This window comes from Cetorhinus maximus, chromosome 1 (assembly GCF_964194155.1).
Source record: "Cetorhinus maximus chromosome 1, sCetMax3.hap1.1, whole genome shotgun sequence".
Classification (NCBI taxonomy): Eukaryota; Metazoa; Chordata; class Chondrichthyes; order Lamniformes; family Cetorhinidae; genus Cetorhinus; species Cetorhinus maximus.
In genome coordinates, this window is record NC_135879.1 from 155,728,748 (window position 1) to 155,752,936 (window position 24,189).

Here is a 24,189-nt window from a genome sequence, read left to right on the forward strand (position 1 = left end):
CCACTGTCGTCAATGGGATTTATATCGGCCTGCTGCATTTTACTGCCCCGTCTCTGCTGAAACGGGACTGTAAAATTCTGCCCAAAATTTTAGGTAAGGCAGAGAGAGGGAGCCAGTCAAGGTAGCCTTCTTTCCTCAGCTTATTCGCCAACCAGACTGCCTTCAAAACAAACAGGTTCACAACTTAAGTTTTTTTCCTCTCTCCCATGTGATTGCCTTTTTGTCTCCCAGCTTTTCATTAATTAAAGTACTTTGCAGTTCAACACTAACAAACAACTCCTTCTCAAGCACCATATAGGTCAGGTGATTATTGGAAGAGGCCTGCTTTTTGACAGTTCCAAGGTGAACTTATGACCTTCTTTAAAAAAAATCCCAGGTTAGCATCCTTATGACCAGATCATGCCTTGTCCTTCCATTTTGTAAAAGAAAACTTTAGCCTTGAGAGATATGATTCTAACATGCCTCTGCCCTTTAGAGATGAAACACCATTTCCAAATGTGTTTGATCACAAAGTATACAGAAAAAGATATATACAACATATAAACAGAATTCAAACATGCACTCACTCAGCCATTCACTCATTATACAGAATCTGTACAGTTTTCTAACTTTTTTGCTTTCTAGGCAATTATAAAAAAATTGCATCCTTTGTGTCTAGAATGTTTCTTTACAGCCATGATGGATACATATTTCAAAATGCTTAAGAGTCAGTAACAATCCCTGGGTTTCTGTTTCTACTGTAGAGTATCTCTTTTGATGCCAATTTAATTTTTTTTTAGAAAAGTACCCCACTGGTTTCTCTAGGCCCAATTCTTCATTTTGCAATAAGACTGCACCTATCCCGAGGGGACTGGCATCAACTGCAAGCTTGATGGGTTTAGTGAAATTAGGGGCTGATTTAATACTGATTCATTCGTTAGAATCACCTTCAGCTTCTCAAAATCTGGTCTGATGCTCTCTTGACCATACCATTTTGCTTTCTTTTCAAATAAATCCATTAGTGAAGCCACTATTGTGCTGAAGTTTGGCACAAATTTACAGTAGAAACCACACATCTCTAAAAATCTCATGATTTCCCATTTAGTTTTAGGAGCAGGGAATTCTATCAAAGCCTGTACTTTCGCTGTTCTTAGCAAGACTTGTCCCTGCCCTATGATATGCCCTAAATAATTCACGCTTTCGTGAACTCACTTTTTGCAAGGTTTATTACTAGATCTGCTGACTGTAATTGTTTAAACAAGGCTTCCAGTTCTTTCAAATGGTCTTTCCATGTGTTACTATAAACCAATACATCATCCAAGTAAACCACACAGTTAGGAATATTAGTGATCACCTGGTTCATTAGTCTTTGGAAAGTGGCTGGAGCATTTCTTTGTCCAAATGGCATCACTTGGCATTGGTATAGCCCACTTGGCGTGACAAAAGCAGATATCTCCTTAGCTCATGATGTTAAAGCTACTTGCCAGTATCCTTTCAACAAATCTGTATCAGTAAGGAACGTGGCACTGCCAACCCTGTCAATACAACCTTCTAGACAAGGGATTGGGTAGGAATCCGGTTTTGTTACTTCATTAACCTTTCTATAATCTATGCAGAATCTGGTTGACCCATCAGGTTTAGGTACTAACACTACAGGAAAACACCAACTGCTTTGACTAGGCTCAATAAAGTGATTTTCTAACATATATTGAATTTCTGCTGTCGCTTGAGCTTGTTTCTTAACCGATAAGGATGTTGCTTTATAGGAGAAAATTCTCCTACATCCACATCATGTGTGGCTGAAGTTGTAGACCCTGGTTTATCCCTATAAATCCATTTCAATTCTGTAATTAACCTCACTAGATCCTCTCATTTTCCTTCCTCTAAGTATGAAAATATGATATAACTGTCCTAGTATTTCAGTGTTAGCCAACCAGATAGTAGGAGGTTCAATTTATGAACTGTCTAAGTCTCCTTCTACCTCACTCTCACTAACTCTTTTGTCCTTCAGTACGTTTACAACCTGACATACCCACTCTTTCCTATTTCCCTCCCTACAATGATATCGTTTTAACATATTGATATGACACAACTATTCTTTTCACCATGATCTGGAGTATTTATCAAATAATTTATTTTACTAACCCTCTTAATTACCTTGTATGGACCACTGAACCATGCTTTCAGAGGTTCCCCCTGTAATAGCAATAATACTAACACTTCATCCCCTGGTTGTAATGTTCAGGTTACAGCTTGCTTAACTGCCCATTCTTTCATCTTTGTTTGAGAAACTTTGAGATGCTCTTGAGCTACTTTGCAGGCTCCCGTGAGCCGTTCCTGGAATGTGGACACATAATCTAACATTGAGGATTGGTCCTTCTCTCCTAAAAACTGTTCTTTGATTAACTTCAGAGGACCTCTTATCTCATGTCCATAAATTAATTCAGAAGAGCTAAAACTGGTAGATTCATTTGGTGAATTTCAGGTAGCAAATAAAAGAAAATCCAGTCCTTCGTCCCAATCATGGGAATATGCTTTAATCATGGTTTTGAGAATTTGATGGTGCATCTCTATAGCTCCCTGAGTCTGTGGATGATATGCTGTGAACTTTAACTGTTTTGTACCCAAACTACTCATAATGTTCTGGGAAACTTTAGATATAAAATTGGAACATTGATCCGGCTGGATTTCTACCGGTAATCCACATCGAGTAAAAAATTGGGTTAACTTCTCTACCACTACTTTTTTAGCTGTATTGGTCCTTAAAGGGATGGCTTCTGGAAATCGAGTCATCATATCCATAATAGCAAGGATATAAGGCCTCAACTCCTCGTTCATGCCAGCTCCTCATAGCCCTCAACTCACCGATATTTCAAAAATCTTTCTACCTCCTCTTTAAATGCTTTCAGTGATCTCGCCTTCACAACTCTCTGGGGTAGAGAATTCTAGACATTCACTACCCTCTGAGAGAAGGAATAGCTTCGCATCTCAGTTTTAAATGCATGCCCCCTTATTCAGTAACTATGTCCCCTAGTTCGAGATTCCCCCACTAGTGGAAACATCTTCTCAAAATCTACCCTGTCAAGCCCCTCAGAATCTCGCACATTTCAATAAGATCACGCCTCATTCACCTAAACTCGAATGAATAAAGGCCTAACCTGTTTAGCCGTTCTTGATAAGTCAACCCCTTCATCCCAGGAATTAGCCCAGTGAATCTCTTTTGAACTGCCTCCAATGCCAGCATATACTTTCTTAAATACGGGGACCAAAACCATACACAGTACACCAGGTGCGGCCTCACCAACACCCTATACAGTTGTAACAAGACTTCCCTATTTTTAAACTCCAACCCCCTAGCAATACAGACCAAAATTCCATTTGCCTTCTTAATTACTTGCTGCACTTGCATGCTAACTTTTTGTGCTCCATGCACAAGAACACCCAGATCCCTCTGTGCCGCACTTTTTTGGAGTCTCTCTCCATTTAAATAATAGTCTGCCTTTTTACTTTTCCTACTAAACTGCATGACCTCACGCTTTCCAACATTAAACTCCATCTGCCAAGTTTTTGCCCGCTCACTCAACCTGTCTATATCTCTTTGCAGATTCCTTGCAGATTCCTTATGTCCTCATCACAACATGTCCTCCCACCTATTGTTGTATCATCAGCAAATTTGGATACATTACACTCTGCCCCCTCCTCCAAGTCATTAATATAGATAGTAAATAATTGGGGCCCTAGGATTGATCCTGGTGTCATGCTTTTGTCTTTAGTAATGGTAACACACAGTCCACTAACACCCTACTGAATGGTTCCTCAAAAACTGGTATGGGAATTAAGGGTGTCGGTTTAATTGCATGTTGTGGTTTTCCTACCATTTGGCACGTATGGCACATTTTACAAAACTGCACCATGTCCTTATGAAGACCTCACCAGTAAAACTATTGATTTATCTGTGCTTGAGTTTTCCATATCCCTACATGTCCTGCCATATGAATTTCATGTGCTATTTGTAACATCTTTTTATGATATTTGGGCGGTACCACCCCTCATTTGCAGGTCTGTGAGGAGGTCTCCACTTCCTAATTAGATTTTCTTCCCTAGACATTCTCCTAACATGCCCTGGATGGTCAGGCTTTCTTCTCCGGATAGTCCCGCACCCCTTCCCCGCTGCTGCTACCTCTCCTGTCCGGCCTTCATGCTTACTGGCACCCGATCTCAATCAACGGGCTGACATTTCTGAGTGGTCCCCAAGAAGTCTAAAGCAGTGTATACTCATTTCAAAATCCAGGAAGAGGTCTACATCACCAGAAGCACGCCACTTACATGCAGTCGTAAATGTGACCATCTGAATTTCTTGCTAGTGGAGAATGTAATTTGGAGGGGGGAATTAATTCTGGTGAGCTGGCCTTTTAATGAGCATGCATGACATGCAAATGCATGCAAAAGGGATTCCTGACACTGTTCGTCAGAAAGCTCAGCCCTCCTTAAAGTCCTGTGAACTTAATTGCAAAAGTTCATCCTGCCATCAGGAAACTAATTTTTGGCCTCTCCCCAAATTAAGGCTGGGATTTTCTGGCCCTGTCACGGGCGTGACCCGGCGTGGGCGACGCGGCACCCCAGCCAGAAGTCCATTGACTTGAGGTGAGACCAGAAGATCGCGGTGGCGGGCGGGTGCGGAAAATCCTGCCCTAAGTTTCCCTGCGGGCTAAGCTTCTCACTGCAGATGGGCCCGGATCCAGGCCTATATGTCAAACACTGATAGATGGATTTCAACAAAACTTGATGCACAGGCAGAGTATGGCTCATTGAAGAACTGATTAGCGTTTTACAGAGATGCAAACCTGGATCCTGGATTTTTTAAAGGACCTGTTAACATTGGGAGGTCGGGCAAATTCCCTTCTTGTTTTACAATGTTGTGGGTTGTTTTATTTAGAAAGTCACAGCTGTGAAAATGTGAGCAGAGTTTTCAGAGTTGGTTGTTGGATGCACATTTGTCTGGAGCCTCCTCAGTGAGCCGGAAGCACTTGATAAAAATATTTATTTTTTCAGCTTTGTAGTTATTGGGCATCAATTTCAGGCAGTGAAAGGCATCAAGGAAGAGCTGTGTAATTGTAATAATATTGAGTTAACAAAATGTAGTGGAGGTATGTGTTCTACTGAGTGCTTTCTTCACTAGTTACTTTGTGTTGTGCTTTTAATTTTTGCCTCTAGCTGCTCATACTCCCTCAGGAGAACCTTTCTCGTAGTCCTACTTATGTCTTTGGTACCCAGCGTTGTTGCCGACTACTGGATCTTTTCCCTCCCGCTCCAAGTTCCTCTCCAGCCCCCGTGTCCTTAAACCTGGCATTAGGCAGGCAACACAGCCTTCAGGACTCATGCTTTTGGCTGCACAAAACAATGGCAGAATTTTCAAGTAGGCGTGTGGGCATGCGCCCGACTCGCTTGAGCGTAAAATAGCACATGATGACGTAGGGCAGAACATCCCGACATCATCCCGTACTCGCGTGATGTTTCGGTTGGCGGGCAATGCAAAAGTCGGAAGCGCGCCCACTGACAATTAAGCAGGCAATTAAGCCTATTAAAGTTGTAATTGTCCCTGATTTTTCGTGGTCTGTCCAAGCTCAAGGTTGACGAATGGGTGAATCAGTCAGGCGGCCTTTGCATTTTTCATGAAACCTCATCCAAGGGCGGGATGAGGTTTCCGTTATTAAATAAAAACATATCTATGGGCAGAATTTTTACAATGTGTATGTTCAGGTTTGTGATGCTTGGACATTTTTATTCTGATTTTAAAATCTTTATTTAATACTTTTGAAGTTTTCAGCTCCCTGAGGCAGCTCTCTGCCTTCAGGGAGCTTTCATTCCATGCTCGCCTATGCCCGTGCTTACGTCAGTGCCCAGCTTCCTCCTATCCCCACCCTGGCAGTGCTGAGCATTTCAGCGCATGATTCATGTTGGTTGGCTGTTAATTGGCCAGCCAGCGAGAAATTGCGGTTGGGGATCCATTCTCCTGTCAATCCCGAACCCGCTGATCGCACCCACCCACCGACCTGAAAATTCTGCCCTATGTCTACATCCCTAACTATACTGTCCCCTAGTGATACTACATTCCTTTTAACTCCCCCCACTTGAATGGCCTCATGTACAACAGTACTGTGATCAGCTTGTTCATCCTCCCTGCAATTCCTGCCCTCTGTTTACTGGGATATTGGCCCAGTTGTAATCATTACTGTCAGGACATCGAGCCTCAGCCCTTATTGTCTCTTAACCCCCCAAAGCCCCCCCATTCCCCCTCATTTGCCTCATGAACTCTCCATGACCTTTCTATTACACCCATGCCCCTTCTATGCCCCCATGTATCTTCCATGCCCACTCTCTCAGTATCCACTATGTACAGAGCCAATGAGCCATTGGCAAATCTGGAAAGTATTTGAAATGAACCTGAAATTGACAACATAAACATATATTTGGAAAGGCAGATGTCTTCTTCTGTTGATACGTTTGCCAGATGGCCTCATTATGAATGTTTGGCTGAGTTCCAAGAATGACTAATCCACTTAGTTCAGCAGGCAGTGTTAACACAGCTGCAGAAGAGAATGCAAGCACTTTTGATTGACATCTCTAATATCTTGTAAAAAGTAATTTTTAATGATTTTTTTCCTTGTTTGTGTGTTTATTTACACAAGATTAAGAGATCTGAAGTAGATAAAAGCTTTTTGGAAATGAGCATATGAATGGCTATGATTAATTGACAACTTTATGAGAAGTTAAGAAGGGCAATGTATTTCAAAGGGAATGTTGGATGGTTTTTTTTTGGTTGCTGACTCAGGGCTAAGGTTCATGACTGCTCTGAGGTGCCATGAGACACATCTACTAATGGAATGGGCCTGACTCCATCAAAATTGTGGGGTTTGGGTCTGAAATATCTACCCTGCAATGGAGACTGCAAGGACAGGGGTGTTGCATGTTGGCTGACTACCAACACCCTTATCCCGTGCCGGCAAACACTTTGTGAAACAGGAATGGGGGCGGAAACCTGGAATTGGATACTGCCTGCCATTTGAAAGACCTCCTGACTCAGCCTGACTCCATGAAAATCTGGGCCAAAGTCTCCAGGTAACTTTCCCCCCTCCAGTTGCATCGCAGTCTTTGAAGCTCTGACTCCAGCTCATCAACCTGGAGACGAAGTTCCTAAAGCTGCAGACACTTAGTGTAGATGTGGTTGCTGTGGATCTCACTGTTGTCCACCATTCCACATGCTACAGCTGCAACACATCACTTTCCCTGCCATATTCATTGTATTTTGTTTAACTAATTAGGATTTCAAGTTTAGAAATATCACTCAACAATTATTTGTGTTGTCTAGTAGTTAATTAGCTAAGCTATAATTTTAATACAGTGCTAATATATCCCCAATAATTGTTTAAACTACAGCCCCAGTTCAGAGATAAAAAAAGGAAACCTTAAAAATCACCAGCCAATCACCTACCCAGTTACCTAATTAATGCCACTGGACTTCAGCTCAGGTCTTGCTGTCTTACTAAATATTGCTACAGCAAACAAACTTCAAACAGTGAAAACAAATGTCAAACTTTATATATAGATATATTCCAAATAATGTTGGCAGCAGAGACGTGTAACATTTGTTTGAAGTTGTTATGCCGCCTGGAACTGACAAGGCTTTGTACCTGAAGAGTTTCAATGAGAAATTGCTCTCCATCAAAATATAGGCCTAGATATTAATCCCCAGTGATGTGTGGGATACAGGTGGTGAAGATTTAACTATGGGAAACACATCCCCAAGATGCCACACACATGCCCTACATTTTTTTAAGTTAAATATTGGGGCCGTGAACTTGACAGAAACAGTAAATCCAATTTCAACTACCTAACCTAGAGGAAATAGGAATGAGGTGAGCTTAAAATAATATTGAATCACTTATCTCCATTGATCCCGCTTCCTTCCTGCCTTGTCTCATTTTAACCTTGTCTTTTGAGCAGGTGAGTTAGATGTCTACAGAAGTGAATCAGGGTCCTGTTTTAAATATGCAGAAAGGATCCAATGATATTAAAAAGAAATTGATGGAAATAATCAGCTGATGAGCAAGCAACTTTGGTGAGAGAAACAGTTAGGGCCCAGATTTATGCAGAGTTGGAATGACTCCAGAGCCATTTAAAAATGGCTGGTGGAACACAGTTCCAGGATTCTTGGCCCCATTCCAGGTGCCCCCAATTTTTGCTGGCTTGGGATAAGAATGCAGATGATGAGCCCGCGCCCTGTACTCCTGAGCTGGCCAGCTCCATTGTGTGGTTAGGCATCTGCTAGCCCTCCACAAGTCAGGCCAGGTTATCCATGACTTGTGGTTCATGGTCCCTCACAGGAGTCTTGAACCATAGTCTGGATTCAGGATTCTTTTGAAAGGTATGTTAAATTAGTCTTACCCATAGCCCCTCAATTCTAGCTCAGTGCCTGCCCCCACCCGGCCCATGACCCCTTTTTGCCTCCAAGCCAAATTATGGCTCATCCATGCCCAATCACCCAGCATACATAATGTGCAGACCAATGAGGAAGTCTTGTGTTGCAGTGGGTACCGTCCTAGCCTGAGTCAGAAGATCTGGGTTTGAGTTCCAACCCCAGACTTGATACCAAGAAAGCCAAGGAAGGTGCATTCATCCTGCGGACAAACAGGTTGAGTATAACCTTGTAAATCCTTCCAATGGTAGGGGATGAGAGCAGAAGAAATTCCTGGTCAGTCATGTGATGGAATTAGAGTTGGAGCCCCTACCATCACTCTCCATATCTCCAGACTGCACCATGCATGTAAAAATGTGTTTTGTCACAGCAGTTCAGACTTCCTGAGTGATCTGCAACACACCAACACCACAGAACCAATGAGCCACATAGTAACATAGGAGCAGGTGTAGGCCATTCAGTCCATCGAGTCTGCTCTACCATTCAGTAAGATCATGGCTGATCATCCACTTCAATGCCTCTTCCCCACTATCCCCATATCCTTTTATGTCATTGTTATTTATAAACCTTTCAATCTCTATTTTAAGCATACTCAATGACTAGAGAATTCCAAAGATTTTCAACCCTCTGGGTAAAAAATAATTCTCCTCATCTTGGTCCTAAGGGGCATCCCCCTTATTTTGAAATTGTGCTCCCTGGTTCTAAGCTCTCCAACCACAGGGAAACACCTTTCCTGCATCTACCCTGTTTATCCCTTTATGTATTTTGTAGGTTTCAATGCGATCATCTCTCATTCTTTGACACTCTAGAGAATACAGACCCAGTTTCCCCAATCTCTCTTCATAAGGCAGTCCCGCCATCCTGGGAACAGGTCTGTGAATCTTTGTTGCACTCCGTCTATGGCAATAATATCATTCCAAAGGCGAGGGGACTAAAACTGCACACAGTACTCCAGGTGCGGTCTAACCAAGCTTCTATACAATTCAAGCAAGACTTTGCTACTCCTGTACTCAAACCCTCTTGCAATAAAGGTCAACATAGCATTAGCCTTCCTAATTGCTTGCTCCACTTTTCAGTGCTATCAGTCACTTATTGACGAGGACACCCAGGCTGCCCTTTATATATCTACACTTTCTAATCTCACACCATTTAAGGAATACTCCGTGCATCTGTTCCTCCTACCAAAGTGGATTGCGTCACATTTTTCCACATTATATTCCATCTGCCAAATTCTTGTCCACTCACCTTGAAGCCGGTTCGCTCACAACACACATTCCCACCTAGCTTTGCGTCATCTGTGAACTTGGAAGTATTATTTGGATGCCACATTCAAAACATTGATATATATTGTGAACAGCTGGGGCCCAAGTACTGATCTTGCAATACCCCACTAGTCACATCCTGCCAACGTGAGAATGACCCGCTTATTCCTACTCTCTATTTTCTGCCTGTTAGCCAATCCTTAATCCACGCTGGTATATTATCTCCTATCCCATGTGCTTTAACTTTGCCAGCCAATGCCTGTGCGGGAATCTATCGAAAGCCACCAACTCCCCTTTATCAACTCTGTTGGCAACATCCTCAAAAAACTCTCAACAGGTTTGTCAAATATGATTTCCCATTCACAAATCTATGTTGACTATGCCCAATCAGATCATTATAAAAGTGTCCATTTATCACATCCTCTATAACAGATTCCAGCATTTTTCCTACTACTGTCATAAGGCTAACAAGTCTGCTGTTCCCCATTTTCTCTTTCCCTCCCTTCTTAAATAGTGGGGTGACACTTCCTACCTTCCAGTCAGCAGGAGCCATTCCAGATTCTATAGGATTTTGGAAGATGATCACCAATGCATCCACTATCTCCATAGCCACTTCTTTCAAAACTCTGGAATGTAGAATATTAGATTCCGGGGACTTACAATCTTCAGTCTCATTGATTTCTCCAATACAACCTTCTTACTAATATTAATTTCCTTCAATTCCTAATTCTCCCTAGTCCCTTAAATCTCTAATTCTGAAAGATTTTTTGTATCTTCCTCAGTGAAGACAGACACAAAGTAATCATTTAGCTTCTCTGCCATTTCTCTATTCCCCATTATAAATGCTCCTGACTCTGCCTGTAATGGATCCACATTTGTCTTAGCCAGATGTTTCCTTTTTACATACCTATAGAAGCTTTTACAGGCCATTTTATATGTTTTTGCTAGTTTACATTCATATTCTATTCCCCCTTTCTTTATTAGTTTTTTTAGTCGTCCTTTGCTGTGTTTACTACTATTTCTGATAACTTTATAGGCCTTTTCTTTTAATCTCATATAATTCTTAAAGTCCTTTGTTAGCCATTTGTTAACAATAATATGTGTGGAACTGCACAGGAAAAACACATACCCATTCACAAATCTACTTTTTAAAAAAAAACTGCTGTTCCTACAATGCTGTAACAGTGTCAATCAGAAAGTCCATTTAAATATCAATGATAGAGGCTTCAAACACTTCACACCTCGTAATCTTGTGCAAATAAACATTGAGACATTGACAAAAGAGGCCACAGAAAGAACAGTTTATTATAACCATTTAAAGATGATAATTAAGTCTATCAAAGTCTACAGTTCTCTACAGTTGCCAAAATAATCCCCACTGAGAAAATTATATTAGAAGTCTGGACTCTTGGCCAAGCATGCATAATGAGAACAGGTTTAAACATTCTTTCAATAGAACTGGATGGCCTGAGCACATGCCATTGTTACTAATATGGTTCAGTAGTTCTGTATATAGTGTATAAGGTGGGAATGTGCACGGAAGGGCCATGAGTTGGCCTGGAACTTATAAGGGATCATGGGGGTGGGTGGGAATATGAGTTGACATGAGTTGACATGGAGGGCATAGAGGTGGCACTGGGGTGAGTGATACAGGACATAATACAGGCTTTAATACACCTGAACCAAGGTGGGCCTTCTAACCAGACACATGGGCCTGAATTTTGCCGTTGGTGTTTGGGGGCAGGCCCACGTGCGCCCCGATGTCATCGTGCGTCATTTGGATCTTTCGTTTGGTGGGCGCACGCCGGAGGCGGATGCGTGGCTGCCGAACTGTCAACGGCCTAATAAGGCTGTTATAAAACCAATTAAAGTTGTTACCGACGCTGCCCATCCAACCTTAAGGTGGGCGGGCAGGTGAAGAGCCCAAGCAGCCTTCGCATTTTTCATGAAACCTCATCCACGGGTGGGATGAGGTTTCCTGAAGGTTTTAGAAAATTATGAATTAATTTTTGCACAATTCATAAACATGTCCCAGCTCATGTGACTCTGTCACATGAAGGGGCATGTCTAAATAATTTTTAACTTTATTATTTCTAAACTTTTATTATGTACTTAACCTCCCTGAGGCAGCTCCAGCACATGCGTGAAAGAGCACAGGCCCTGACTCTCCCTCCTTCCCCCGTCCGCACAGGTAGTGCTGAATGCTACCGCTGTGCGTCATGCTGGGCGAGCCTTAATTGGCCCACCCACGTAAAATGGCAGCGCGCAGCTGATTGCGGGTGGCGATCGGCTCCGCACCGCCCCCGCCCGCCCCCACCCAGGCCACCCGACATAGGTAAGTTTCTGGCCATGGGCATTTGACTTACCCCATGGCCACCTACAGTCTGCTTCCAGGGTTAGCGGGCCCGACGCAATCCCATACACACTCCCCTCAGCGAAAACTGTGGCTTATGGGGGCCTTTCTACCAAGACAGGTTTGGCAAGTTGGGAAATCTCCCGACCTGAGATATCCACCTTTATAGCGAAGATCCAGCCCAATGTTTCAGGTTCTGATGAGCCTTCATCAGAACTGAAGAAAAATAGAAAAATGGTTTGAGCAAGTAAAAGTTGGAGGTGAGGAGAACAGAAGAGAAGGTCTGTGATAGAGTGGAAGGCTGGAGACTTTAAATGACAAAAGGTCTTGTGGCAATGTGTAAAATAAAGAAACAAAAGATGTTTCCAGATTAAAATAAAATCAGAAAATGCTGGAAAAACTCAGCAACTCTGGCAGCATCTGTGGAGAGAGAAACAGAGTTAATGTTTCAAGTCCGTATGACTCTTCTTTAGAGTTTCCAGATTAAGTGTGATTGGCTGGATAGCAGCCATCCAAATGCAAAGTGAGGGAATAAAGAAAGAAATGAGAAAAACCAAACCAGCAAAAAAAAGACGGAACATAATGGAGACTTGAGTGTATTGCGAACAGTGAGGAGGACAGTGATAGACTTCAAAATATAGGGCCAGATTCTCAGTACCAAGGTGGGTAGCTCAGGTCGGGAAACTCCCCCTGTTGGCAAAAATGGGATCTGTCGGCAATGTGACATCTGCAGCCATGTCCCACCTGCCATTTTTTAAAATCTCTGGAGTCAGTCCTACTCCACAAAATCCCAGCCTGTTGGCAGGCTGGTGAAATGGGCAGACATATAGCCGATGAAATTTAATGCAGAGAAGTGTTAAGTGATGTAATTTAGTCGGAAGAACAAGGAAAGACAAAATAAGGGTACAATTATAAAAACAGGAAGTGTAGTAGGGGGTGGGGGGCAGGAGTAGAGGGACCTGGGTATATATGTGCATAAGTCATTGAAGGTGGCAGGACAGGTTGAAAGAGTGGTTAATAAAGTATAGAGCATTCTTGGCTTTATTAATATGTTTATAAAGTATTGGAAGTTTTGTTAAACTTATATTGAACACTGGTTCAACTGGAGTATTGTGTCCAGTTCTGGGTGCCATGCTTTAGGAAAGATGTGAAGGCATTAGAGAGGGTGCAGTAAAGATTCACGAGAATGCTCCCAGGGATGAGGAACTTCAGTTATGCAGATAGGTTGGAGAAGTTGTGGCTGTTTTCCTAGGAAAAGAGGTTGAGAGGAAATTTGATAGAGGTATTCAAAATCATGAGGGACCTGGAACAGGGTAGACAGGAGAAAACTGTTCCCATTGGTGGAAGGATCAAGAACAAGAGAACACAGATTTAAGGTAATTGGCAAAAGAAGCAATGATGGTGACATGAGGAAAAGCTTTTTCATGGATCTGGAATGCACTGCCTGACAGTATGCTGGAGGCAAGTTCAATCATGGCATTCAAGTGGGAATTGGAAGAATGTGCAGGGCTACAGGGAGTAGACAGGGAAGTGATGCTGGTTAAATTGCTCCTATGGAGAGCCGGCACAGACATGATGGGTCAAATGGCCTCCTTCTGTGCTGTAACAATTGTGTGATTCTGTGATGTAAATGAAGATCTCCCATTAAGATTGGTAGGGTCTCCACTTCCCCGGCATTACCGATTTATACCCAAGCTACTGTGCACCATCCTGCCTCCCGATTAACATCAGACTGAATGATTCCGGCCAACTCATTCTGATTGGATATTAATATGAAATCTGCAGTTATATTACAACTAGTTGTCACTCATCAAACACCCAACATTTAATTGAATAGTGAGGGAAAACACATAAGAGATTCTGAGAACACTTTTTCTGCTTTAGTCACATGGCCAGTGAGTCTTCAGAAGCTACCTAAAATAGAGCACAAACCTATCTATCGACACCCACATATGCACTACCAATTGTCAATGAATAGTGATAAAGAACAGCCATGGCTACTTTTCCCTCCTGTAACTCTGATGATGATGCTGTATTCCATATAAGGAAACTGGACCTCGGTTGTCAGACTATGGGCGGAATTTTCTGTGCCCGTTGACTTCGGGTGTCATGGTGGGCATGAGTGGACAGTATGGCGGGAAGGCCAAAAATCGGTTTCACGACATCGTGAAACCAGTTTGCAATTGTCCGCTCTGCCCGTCAATGAAGGTCCGCACTTCGGATGTTGGGAACATCATTGGAATATATCTGCATATCATTATAAGCCCTGCTTGCTGGAATCATCCCCCCCCCCACCTTGAATTTACTGCCCACGTCACCGGGAAAACATGCCAATGCAAAAGATGTTTTGGCAAGTTACCGTCAGGGACTTGCGCACGCTGCGAACATCCGAGGAGCAGAAGTTGCTGGACAGCAATGGGACCCTGGAGGAACATCCATTGCATGCCGGGTGGATTCACATGGACATGGCTCCACCGCCAAGCAGCTCATGAAAGGTGGAAAATCACCGTTGAGGATCTGCTTTGGGACTTCAGTCTCTTGGCCATGGTCTGTTACAGAAGATCATCAAGGGGGTGGAGAGGAAGGCCCAACTGTGAATGGGAGAGGAAGATGTACTGGGGGTGGGAGAGGATGTTCTAGGTTTGACTGAGAGAGGACAGTGTGTAGGGGCTGGTGAGGTTGGGGGAGGAAGCGAAGGTGTCGGGTGGGGTGAGGTTTGGGGGGAACGAAGGTGTCAAGGGGGTGGTGAGGTTGGGAGGGTGGGAGGGAGTATGTGGGGAGGAGGGGGTAACAGGGGAGAATACGGCAACTGGAGAGGTAGACTTAAGGGGTGAGAAAGATGTAAGGGAAGGAGTTTGCTGGGGGAAAGGAGTCCGGAGAGGGGAAGGAGTCCGGGTGAAGGAAGGAGTCTGCAGGGAGGAGAGGAAGGAATCTGGAGAGGAGAAGGAGTCCAGGGCGAGGAAGGAGTCCCAGGGGAGGAAGCAGTCCGGGGGGAGGAAGGAGTCAGGAAGGGGGAAGGAGTAAGGTTGGAGGAAGAATAAGGCTGGAGGAAAAAGTAAGAGTGGAGGAAGGAGTCTGGAGATGGGAAGGAGTAAGGTTGGAGGAAGAAGTCAGGAAGGGGGAAGGAGTAAAGAGGGGAAAGAGCCTGGGGTGGGGGGGAGGAGTCCAGAGTGGGTGGGAGGGAAGGAGTTCCAAGGGGGGAGGGGTCCGGAGGGGAGAAATAGTCTGGAGCGGGGGATATCTAGGTGAACATGCAAGGGTGGTGTCTGTGGAGTTGATTACTGCCTTCTGGGAGCGAAAAGAGGGTGGGCATGGTAGGAAGGAATGGCTTGAATAACAGAGGTCAGAGTGAGGCAGTAGGGTGAGAAGGTAAGAGTGCAATGGTATCGGTAGAAGGGACAGTGAGGGTGGTTGGTGGGGACTCAGAGGCAGACACAGACCCTGGGGGTGGGATGGAGGAGGTCAGGGAGTTAGTGTGGATGGGAGTAGGATTTTTGGGAAGGTAGGGAATGTACATGTTCACCCAGGATATCCCTGAAAAAAAAGGGTTGTGGCTGGTTGTTGATGGTGACGAGATGGAAGGTGATGCTGGGAGATCGCCGGTAATGGGGGAAAGGACATGGGCGACTCCAGGAGAGGGAAGGATGGGGGACCCGAAAAAGAACGTTAAACACACCATGCTTGTAAATCCGAAAGTGAAAGGAGACTCGCTGTGGGCGGGAACAGGTGCAGCATGGCAGTGTGGTCAGTGGGTGGGCGGAGATGCAGCTCAGTTCAGATGGTCAACTGAAAGTGAACCCCAGCAGGCAGCATTGAAAATGCTCAGGGCATTAAGATGACTGTGATGGGGGAAGGATCTGCGTGCACGGGAAAGTGTTTGCATGAGACTCCGAAAGGCTCAGCCGCACACACACCCTCCAGAATTACTCATGGGCCGGCTGTGTGCAGCTGAACTGCTAGTTGGTGGTGGGCGGGGAGATGCTGTAACAGGGATGGCTTGCGAAAACTATAAATGAAGCTGAAAGACACAATTACACATTATTCAGTGAAAGTGAATATATTTTTAGATTCTAAATTGACACAATGTGTTCACCTATGCAACCAACTCAATCAACTGAAATCAGCATTTCTTAACTTTTCTGGGACTTACACTTTTGGGTGCTGCCCTGACATCCACAGCAGGGGTGGAGACAGCCTGTGCAATGTTTGGCCCTGTTGCCTCTGATGACTTCAGCGTGAGACCTCTAGACAGCCAGGGCCCTCTGGCTTGCTTTGGCTGTCCTTCTGTGGGACAGCTGCTCCCTCTGTGGTGACAGAGGACGAGGTTGAGGGGGTCACAGGCAAAGGGAACTTGGAGGGAGAGGACAGGCTCTGAGTATCCTGAAAGTGGGTGTCCCAGGGGCATCCTGTTGCCGGTCCTCCTCCTTTCAGGTGCTTGAGGGCCCTGGCCTGATCCCTTGAGGGGAAGGAGCACCTAGAGGGATGTCGAGGTGCCCTGTTTCCCTCTTGTGTTGCCACTGCAGGGGCTCACCCATGGCTACTGCGATGGAGTGTGGGTCTGTGTTAATCTCCATATTCTGCTGGACCAGGGTACCCTTGGCGTCCGCCAACCTTCCCATGGAGACCACCATATATGCACATGTGAGCACCACTGCATCAGAGAGCAGGCGGACACAATCCTCCAACTTGGTTGCCACTCTGAGGTTTTCCAACAGCTCTGCGTGATTTTCCCCCACCTTCTGCTGACTCTCCACGGTGAGTTGGAAGGCTGAATCCAGAGACTTGTCATCTGAATCAGACCTCAAAGATCCCTCTTCCCCAGCAGTCCCCCGAATGCCGGGGAGCTTGGCTGGACCTGCCCCCTCCTGCTTTAGACACGTGTCTGTGGAGTGACCACCAAATTGTGAACCCGAGCCTGCTCTAGATCTAGGTCCCATCGAGGTGTGTGTCTCTGTGCTGGTGCCAGGTCTCTCAGGCTGCATTCTTCAGTCCTCTTGGCTGGAGGTGACCACCTGGATGGAGCTGAGGGACTGGCTGGCTGAGGGTGTTGGTCGCTTGGCTGAGCTCCCTGTGAACCAAAGTAGAGACAATTAATGCATGGCAGCAGAGTCAAAAGCAGAAGAGAGAACACTCACAGTTACGTTGAGAGAGGAATGATGTGATGCAGGATCCTCACGAGGGTGTTTGCTGCTGACCTCACCGTTGCTTAAGGCAGAGTTCACATCCTCACCAGTCAGTGCAATGGCACAGTCCTCAAAGTGAGTGAGGGGCCTAACATGGACCACTGAACCCCCGGTCTGGGACCTCTTCCTGCTGTTGTGAGCCAGCTTCTCCTGCATGAAAACAGAAGGCGGGGGTGTGAGCAATGCATGGCACAGCATGGAAAGTTTATGTGGTGAGCGGAGCCATGGACGGGATGAGGGTATGAGCTCCAGGGCATATGAGCCTGATGGAGATGTGAGGGTGTGTGTGAGAGTTAGTGGTGTTGTCCTTTGAGGTGTGAGATCCCTGTGGATGTGTGGTGGGTTTGTGAGTGTGTGAGTTGAGAATGATAAGAAGAGTGACTTACCCTAGTGGAACGGATGAGGCCATTCATCCTCTTGCGCTACTGGGTGGCTACCGCCGCTACTGCCTCCCATGCTGGATTGGTGGCCTTGCTTGCTGGTCTTTGCCCAGAGGGTAGAGGACATCACAGCCGGGCCTCCATGGTGTTCAAAAGATGCTCAAACGATGCATCATTAAATCGAGGGCCTGCAGCTTTCTTGCCTTTCAGGGCCATGTCTTCTGTGCAGCAGTCCTGGGCGTATTCTTTCACGGCGTATCCTGGACGACGCGGCGTGAAAAGCCACCACTGTGGCCAGTGGGTAAAGCATTCTTTTTCCCACCTGCTACCACACTTAGTTCAAATCTTGGACGATTCCACCCTATGTGTCATGCTTTAAGGTGCATCAGCAGTTTTAAACAAACTTATTACCAATGCAAAACAATATTTCTCGTAATAAATTAAATCTTTGCATTGGGACAAGCTTTATATAATACTTCATTTGATTATGGATTTTTACTAGTGTCAAACGTTATGGAAAATCAGTCATACATTTAACAACTGACTGCATGTAAAGTTTAGAGAAGGTCTTCCGGCAGTGAGAAATGGATGTTCAATAGCTTGGGACTGCAGAACAGCAATGGACATTTCTGGGAGATCAGTTAACCATAAATCCTCCTGTAATTTTTTGATTATAAATTAAAATCCCTTTGGCATCAGTTTTACATCTGTGGCACAAAAGGGCAAGCAGAGGTGAGCAAGTTAAAATGTTCAGAAATGTAGCAGCAGAGACTATTAAGAATCCACAGACTTGAAAATGTTAACTTCAGATCCAGTGCCCTTTAGAGAGAGAGGCTATTATGCAGAAAAAAGCATGTTGCTGATCAACTGATCTGAGCCGAAAAGCATAAAAAAGACTTACATCTAAGGTGTAATAGAATACAAAAACACACCTGGCTTTAAAACAAATTGATATTTAATACCGTGCCAACTGTATTAGCTGTTGCTGAAATGGAATTAATGAAAAGTTCAATGTACAAGAGAATGGACAGAGGAAGTAGGAGTGATACTTTGTGTTATTGGAAAACCTCAGAGGAGTAATCACAGCAAGCTGTCATCAGAAAATGTGCAGCTTGCAAGTAGTGGGCCTCTTTTATGAGTCTGCCTTGACACGCTTTTTATCTTTGCGCAAAATGAGGCCACGGGTGTGGGGGAGGGGTGTTGGGAGTGGTGTGGAATCGATGACTGTTTTTCACATTTGCCTTTCCTTCACTGTTGCTAGTCAAAACCCTGGATTCCTAACATCCCTAACAGCACTGTGGGTGTACGTACACCATGTGGACTGCAGCGGTTCAAGAAGGCAGCTCACCACCGCCTTCTCAAGGGCAATTAGGGATGGACAATAAATGTTAGCCAGTGATGCTCAGGCCCTGTAAATGAATATAACAAAAACAATCAGCAATCAGTCTGAAGATCTTGGGGCTTAACTGGATCTGAAGAAAGGGAGCAATCCAGAGTCGGCTGGTACTTAGGGTCAAATATTTGCTGTGCAGCTGATAGCAGATGCTGTAATTATGGTGACAGTGCAGCAGAAAGGAAGCTGGTGAGAAAAGAAGTGTCACTACACATTTAAACTTCATCTACATATGCTACTGAAAATGAGAGAAGTCTAAGGAGAAAATGTAATGGAAAATGTACTGTTTTTAAAAAAAAATGCTATACATGGGATATATTAAAAAACTGTTTAATTGGAATGTCACAAGCAATTGATAGTTACATTATTTTACAGGTCCTTTACTTTCCAGACAGTGGTTAAATACAGGGTTCCAGACTTTATAGACAAGACCTTTTGATGTCTTCTCATCATCTGTTAGCAAACTTTCAGCCAGGAATTGTAGCACCGTCTTGTAAATTAAAGTCTAAAGTACTTTCATGGTTTTTTGTTTGCAACAGGAAGTCAGCTGACAGGCTGGCCTCCCTCGGGGATAAGTCTTGAGTGGGCCGAGGCCTCCAGTAATTTGGTGTTATGTGCAGTAGCTTGTAATAACAAGTTTCTGAAGAAAAGGGAGCACTTTTAACTAGTGGTGCAGAGACTAATCTGTTAACAATAGAACACAGTTGTTATGGTTAAACCCTAATTTAATAGAACTAAAAGACTTTAGAGATCTGAAAGTGATACATGTGTATATATGACCATGGAAGGAGTGAGGCAGTGTCTTGAAGCAAGCTGACCTGAATTAATATTGAAGATCCCTCCTTGTCCATTTATTTGTTAGGAGATGATGGTATAAAGTCATCATGTAACCCACAGGCATTCCTGTTTTGCTGTTTTGGTTACCTTGCTCTTTGAGTCTGCTGTGAGCTGAATGTGTGCAGCTTGTTGCAATTTCAAAGTAAAAATTCCATGATTGCCATATTGGATCACCTTTAACTAGTCTCACTGATTTTTTTTTCCTGCCAGGATTTTTTTCAGAGGCAATACTAAGCCTTAAACTCTGGTCTGTTGTATTTTTAACCCCTTCTTTTTCTGGTTATTATGATCAAGAACTCTAATTGGTTTTAAGCTCTATTTCATTTTCTTCACAACTTCACAATTTTGGTAAGATTTTAATTAACGTCCATTTAGCCTCTGCATTTCTTTCCTAAACTGTCAGGGAAAAGTGAAGTTCCTTGCATTAAGACAACTGATAACTTTAAACAGTAGTATAGGTTAATGCTTTCCAGAGGACTGTTCTTTCGGCTTGTGTAGAGGTGGATGTCAATGAAAGGGGTCAAAATATGCTTTAAATGAATGACAGGAATGAAAATTATAAAAACATGTAATGAAATGCCTGCATTATAGCAGTAACTCTTTTTCAGACGTAAAAAATCTCTGTCCCTTTTGATTTTTGGTGTGCTTTTTCTATTATTCATAACTTTGTACGTGTCTGATTGCTTTTATAGCTTTCGCACTGTACGATCTAAAAACATTGGAGCTTTCTCTCAATTGTATAAAATGAAAGTTCCTACTCACTTAACTTGCTAATGCTGAACACTTTAAAGAAGGCAAATAAAGATAGAAACCAAAGTTTGTTATAGTCCATAGTAAGCTTTGTTCTGGGCCTCATTAACTTCCCTTTTCCTTTGTTCTCTTCTTTTGCTCAAATTTTCTCTATTTTGTATTTTTCTTTTATCATCACATTTTACATCAATATTTTCATTGTTTTGGTTGCTCTGATATTTTTCTTTTTTTCATTAATTTTCTCAGAATTTCTTGCTTTTTTCTCTTCTGTGTTTATTTTTTCAATTTACTTTTATCCACTTTATTTTACTGATTCTTCCTACTTATTATCCCTCTCCATCACTATTCCCATAATCTCCAGACTCTCTGTCCGGATGGTCTATTGGCCTTGGGCACTTCATTAACAACCATTGTAGCGATATCACATCCACGGATACGTACCTGCAATACTATTTAGGTGAATGCTCCTAAAATTAATACAAAATATTTCTGGATAATCTACATTGCGGCACATTTTCAAGTCAATTCCCTATTTTAAATGTCAACAACAACAACTTGCATTAAGCATCCTTAACACTGTATAACATCTCAAGGTACTGCAGAGCATTATATAATTTAGTTGAAGCAATATAAGAAGATACTAGGACAGATGACCAAAAGCTTGATCAATGGTTTTAAGGAGCATCTTAAAAGAGGAGAGATACTTAGGCAGAAAGGTTTAGGGAGGGAATTTCAAATCTTAGGGCTTGGGCAGCTGAAGGCACAGCCAACAATGGGGGAGAGATTAAAATTGAAATGTGCAAATTACCAGAATTGGGGGAATGCAGTGATTTTGGAGGTTTGCAGGGCTGAAGGAGACTAGAGGTGTAAGGAGCAAAGCCATGGAGCAAACTGAAAGTAAGAATGAGTAATTAAGGTACTGCTGGATCGATAACCAATGAAGGTCAGCAAGCATATGAGCGAATGGGTCTTGTGGGAGTCATGATGCAGGCAACATAGTTTTGGATGAACTCAAATTTATGTAGGGTGGAATATGGGAGGCTGGCCTTTAATCCAGATGACAGGGATCTCACCTGCTATCTGGAGAGCTGGTAAGAGCACTGCATCATTCCCTTTGGGGAAGGCCCACTGTATTAAGTGCCAATAGGGATTTAAATGGCTAATGGCGGACCTTTCCTGATATCAAAGACCGTGGGGGCAGAAATCCCAGACTCTGGAGCTGCCAACCAATCGGAGGCTGCCAGTTCCTCATTGCCGTCTGGGCCACCGAGGTAGCGGTGGAAGCTGAGAGTAATGCAGCCACCGGAGGCTTGGGATCAGTGAGGGACCCAGGCCACAAATCATTGAGAGCAGGATGGGAGTCACTGGAGGGGAAGAGTCAGAAGAAGGATTTGGGGTGGCTTTCATTGGAACCATCCTTCCCAATGTCAGGTCCCTTGATCAGGCACTCAGTGCCTGATAATGAGCGACCCCTCAATTTTGGAGATCACAAACAAACTTGACAGGGTTTGCTTTTTCGGTTTCATGCTTGTCAACTGCCCCGCCCATTGAATACCAACCGCAGTGAGATGAGGCCCTTAAGTAGACATTTAATGCCCATTTAAGGGGCTTAATCAATGTAATAATTAATTAGTCAGGAAGGCCGTCAACAAGCCATCCTGCCCCTAACTTAATTGAGGCAATGGTGGGAAGGTGGCGGGATCCCTACCCTTCTACCCAATTAAATGCCCCCTGCCACAATTCCCAACTTGGGGGATGGTATTAAGTTAAGTAGAAGGAGTAAGCTTGATAAACTAATACCTCTCTCTTTCAAAGCTTTATTTTTCTTAATTTTATAGATTCAAAGGGAGACGTTTGCAAAGTAAAACTTCATTTCCCTGCACAGAAAATTGTAACCATTGCGCGACTTTGAGAAAAAAAATCAAAGGGTCGAAATGAATCAATTACAGAACAAATGTGTTCAGTACACACCTTCAGGCGACTGATGTGTTTATTCAACCTGTTTTGCTTCGAAGTTGTTTCCATAATTCTTAGTATTATGTTTGTTTATAATGTCCAAATTCCTGTCATAAATAGGAACTTTTCCATTAAAAGCACAGAATGGTTTTGATATGGATTTCTTGAACGCACTTATTGTCCTTTTGAAAGGTATAAGTTAGTCAACAAAACACATATTCACTTTCAGTTCATGGAACAAAACAAGCCAAATGTCAAACCTTTGGTAACTTATTAAATTTAATGCCCTGTTTACCTAGCTCTGAATTGTGGATTCATGCCATCTAAGCACTGCAGTTATTTTTTGCCTAGCAGACTTTAGGAAAGAGAAACATTGATTTGTTATCCCCCCTTTGGGCTGCATTTCAGCTCTTTACCGCCTGGAGTGAACTCCTTGTCTTGCTGCTGCAGCGCACTCTGCCAGAGAGACCCCATTAGTATTTCACCTCCTTCATAAGCAAATTGCTTTATGTGCTCCTTTGTGGTGATGGTTAATTCAGGCATGATCCAAAAAAGGGAAATGAATAAGAAAATTAGATGAGCTGTCAGGTACACAAGACTACATAGGGGGTGATAGCAGAGTGGTTTTGTCACTGGCCGAGTAATCCAGAGACCCAGGGTAATGCCCTGGGGACCTGGGTTCAAATCACACCAAGGCAGATGGTAGTGTTTGAATTCAATAAAAATCTTGAATTAAAAGTCCAATGATCGTGAAAACATCGTTGTAAAAACCCATTCTGGTTCATTAATGCCCCTTAGGGAAGGAAATCTGCTGTCCTCACCTGGTCTGGCCAACAAAAGAATCCAGATCCACAGCAATATGGCTGACTCTTAAATGCCCTCTGAAATGGCCTAGCAAACCATTCAATTGTATCAAACTGCTACAAAGTTCAAAAGGAATGAAACCGGACAGACCACCCAACATCAATTTAGGCACTGAAAACGACAATGGCAAACCCAGCCCTGTCGACCCTGCCAAACTCTTCTTACTAACATCTGGGGACTAGTGTCAAAATTGGGAGAGCTGTCTCACAGACTAGACAAGCAACAGCCTGACATAGTCATCCTCACGAAATCATATCTTACATGGGGAGGCGATGGTATTTTCACTGGATAGTATTGCAGAGACCCAGGGTAATGCTCTGGGGACCCAGGTTCAAATCCTGCCATGGCAGATGGTGAAATTTAAATCCAAAAAAAAAAATCTGGAATTAAAAGTCTGATGATGACCAATTGCCGATTGTCATAAAAAGCCATCTGGTTCACTAATGCCCTTTAGGGAAGGAACCTGCTGTCCTCATCTGGTCTGGCCTATATGTGACTCCAGACCCGCAATGTAGTTGACTCTTAAATGCCCACTGAACATGGGCAATAAATGCTGGCCTAGCCAGAGACGCCAGTGTCCCATGAACGAATAAAAACAAACCTTAAGGATCATGTCCAAAACACTGGCATCACCAGCAGGACAGACCCAGCAGAGATGGCAGCTCAGTTGTTCACAGTTGTTTGGGGGACTTTGATGTCCATCACCAAGAGTGGCTTGGTAGCACCACTTCAGATCAAGCTGGCTGAGTCCTGAAG